The sequence below is a fragment of the Neodiprion lecontei genome, chromosome 7, assembly GCF_021901455.1.
Source record: "Neodiprion lecontei isolate iyNeoLeco1 chromosome 7, iyNeoLeco1.1, whole genome shotgun sequence".
NCBI lineage: Eukaryota > Metazoa > Arthropoda > Insecta > Hymenoptera > Diprionidae > Neodiprion > Neodiprion lecontei.
The window spans coordinates 13,872,397-13,876,260 of record NC_060266.1 but is presented as its reverse complement, the minus strand read 5'-3'; positions in this window follow the sequence as shown (position 1 = coordinate 13,876,260).

Here is a 3,864-nt window from a genome sequence, read left to right as displayed (position 1 = left end):
CATGAAATTCGTGATGCTAATGTATGAGTGTTCTTACTCAACGGTATCGTACCCATGCTTTAGACAATGAGAATGAATAACTGTTCGAGGAGATACCGATTGTCTTTTGTGTTTGAGTAGAAAATTTCGCAGTAACAATACGTTTTGGGCTGCACAGTTTGGACGTAATATAGCGTGATGCGTACAGTTTGAATTCGTGTCCGACATTTTATTTAACTTCTGCAACGACGGACAACTCAAATCCATCATTTCAACGACTTCAACTTTTTCACCCAGAAGTTTCTGCAGCCAACTTTTCTTCTCCAAACCTTTTACGTAAACTGTTGAAGCCTCACGCAGCGGCATACATTCGTTAATGAAGTTGAGCTTCTCGAAAGGTCAATCACCACCTTCCCAGGATAGTCCATGATAATTCCGTGACAGCCACAAATTGTCGCTTTTGAACGGAGCAAGTAAACAATTCCAATCGTACGGAGGTTCGAAGAGAAAAATTGACGGGTTGGCCTCTTCGTCGAGTGACACAACTGCCAACTCTTTTGGTGTAAAACCGGAACCCGGTCTTCTGAATCCTTGTACGTCGACTATGAACTTCATTGTGAAAAAATACTGAATCGATTGTCACAACGTTCAAGGTTTTTATACAAATTTTCTCACCCCACCACTCAGCGGGTTATATTCAATTATACGATCATGTAAAATCAAGCAGCAGGCAGATGTACCGGTAGGAAAGTTATTCTTCGCTTCAAATTCGATACGAATATCTACCGGTCCAGATTTCAGAGCCTCGTTTTGTTTCGAACAGTCGATGAAAATCGACGGTTCGTACTGTAGAAATTCGCTCTTCGTCAACAGAGGCTCGGGTTCTTTGCCGTAATAGGTGGCTTGAAAGTTTGCGTACATCTCGTACAGTAATGCAGAGCGATTGAGACTCATGTCCAAGTTCAGGTTACCGTACGGATAATACTCGGAATTGAAGAAGAGCTTGACGTCAGTAATGTTACAGTGATCAAGATGACTCACATTTTTGCCGGCTTTGTTTTTTCGATTCGTTTGAAAACCGAGCATGACAAATCGCGGTTTTTCCAAATGGGTGGACGCTTTCACAGTCCAAACGTGTTTCGTGGTTGCCGGTAGCAAAGGATATTCGTACAACTCCCAACTGCGGAAGCTCATGGAGACTGGTGTATCTTTCTCAATGGAATTCAACAGTGCGATTTTTCGTTGATCCGAGAGCTTCACGTAGGGTACTAACCATTCCACCTGATCGATCACGAATCTAGAGTCTTCGTCTTGATTTTGAACGATGGCATTCAAATCACTTTTTGATCTTGTAAGAATCAGCTCGTGTTTCGCGTTAACGACGATCTTGCGATAGTCTTCAGCGAAGCCCAATATCATGCTCAAGGGAATAACTACGTCAAAGTTACCATCGGCATCAGTTAATTTTTTCGTTTCCTGAACATCGAGCCATCCAGCATTTTTCATAAGCCAACTTTGACCAGGGTTGAGCGAAGCGAAACCTTTCAGCAAGCTGGTCAGACCAACGTTTTTACATTTATCAATCTCTACGGCGTTGAGTTCGTACCGTACATCTTCGAACAAATGGCAGATGGCGTTATTGACTAAAGTTGTAATTGCTGCTGCGATGCCGTCCGATTTGAGCAATTTTCCAGAGATATGCAGCGAACTCTTGCTCGGTAATACGCATAAATCCTGATGCTGAACGGTGATTCGAATCTCATCGCTGTTGCTGAAAGTTGACGATGCGTACGGTTTGTGTGCGTGTATTTCTTGGTGTGCGATTGATTCGTCAAAGACGACAGGTGTTTGAATGCTCAAGATTTCCTCCTCCATAGTACGTAGCATACAACGAAACAGCAGAATCGCAGTTTTATTTGTCGGAAATTCCTTTTCCAAAAGGTGTCAGCTTTAGACCCAGAGCTATCAAGAACTCCACGTTTCGACGTGTTAGCGGTTCGGGAATCGATCAATGACTGACTTGATCGGGACATGCTGACTTACTGATATAACTCTTTTTGGTCAATCTGTTATATACAATACCCATCTTTTATTGCGATTTGATCTGCAGTCTCACAGTTATAACTTCTCCGCGAAAATTAACCAGATCTCCGTCTTGATCGACTAACCGAAGCTGTACGTGATCTATGGTCTTGACGGTGATCGGAAGGTAAATGACGTGCGACGGTACTTCCACGATCTTATATCCCGGTGGAACGATAGGAAAAAATTCGTGAATAGTATGCACTTTATGTCCATTGACGTAGGCACCCGTTGTAATGCCGCATTCGACTTGCAACGCGTTGACCTTGAGAATAGTTACAGGCATATCCGAATGGTGAGTTTGGTTAGCTGCCAATACGCGCGGTGTAAATCCGAGAAGCTGACCAATAGAATCCTCAGGTTCCAAATCTACGGTATGGTTACATTTGATTTCGCTGCGTAACGTATTATTGTTAGGCTTTATACTGATTTCAATGTCGGTATTTTTTAACGCGTCTTGAACATACTTTTTAATATCCTCAATTTCGTAGCTGCCAGTGGATATAGTGACTACCTTGTCGGCTACGTAAATTTTATTGCGACCGACATCGACGTTGGGAATGGAATTAAAGGTTAACAGTTCGACGAGACCGAGAACATAATTTTTGTTCAGAGCAAGTTCGATCGGAGGAAAATATTGCGCTTCGAGAATCGACGACGTTCCCGATATCGTTAATGTAAACGAATCATCCATGACTGCGAGTGCTCGACTGACGTTATTAAATTACGTGTCATGTTTATATGGCTTATCGCTTAGAAATTTCAGACACAAGTGTCCGCAATCAAATGTACCGTAATCTCGATACCTTTCGTCGTTGTACTTAACGCTACCAACACCGAGATATTTCACGAGGTCTAACGGCGGTTGAAGATGACCGAAACTGTCGAAGTAAAGTACATCGCTGCCGCGTTTCTTATACGCAATCCAGTGTGTCCCAGGACCATCTTTATTGTCGAGATTGACTACAGCTGTTTCGTTTTTACGCGGCCCGGTTTTGGGCATTTCGTTGCGCATAAAGACACCTCGGAAGTATGGAATTTTCATGATTTTTGCATACTTCAGCAAATCCCAGTTGGTCAACGCTCGGCGTGGTAGCTTGACATTTGGTTTTTTGAAAGATGAAGACTGAAACCCTTTTTGTAAGGTTTGAGATGGAGACCTTTACCTAAGGCGATCGCTTCCATCGTTTTGTTATGCCGTTTGCTTTCCTCCAATTTTCGTTTAGCCGCGCTCGCATCGTTTACAGCCTTTGCTATACCCGCAGCACCTCCCGCTAACGCACCCGTAGCGCTGAGACTGGCAAAAATAGGTATGAGAAAAGGTAGAAATCCGCCAACTTTTGAGGGTACCGGTAGAACGCGCGGTGATCGAACTTTATGTTTACCACCTTCTTTTTTCACAGCTTCTCGAGCACCTTTGAGTGCAGACTTGATGCTCGTTTTCGCGTCATAGCTTGGAATCATGGACTGTTTTACCGCTCGGATGATTTTGTTCAAGAAAACGTTCTTAGGTTTTCGACACCCCATGCCTCACTTTGTTTTCACCTTCATCATGTTAGCTACAGCCCAAGCGGCTGCCTTCTCACCCAAATTTGCGTCCGTTGCGAGAACCCGTTTCCAGGCTTTTTCGGCTAATATTTTATCCGCAACGCTTCTAGCTTCAAGGTTCTCACGATTTTTCGAATACGCTATATCGTGTTCCTTACACGCTGCATCGAGAGGATTGATACCGGAATCGCCTCTCGCGAGTCTTTTCGACAACTTGGTGCCAGGACCGCAGTACTGGGAACCGGGAACATGCAA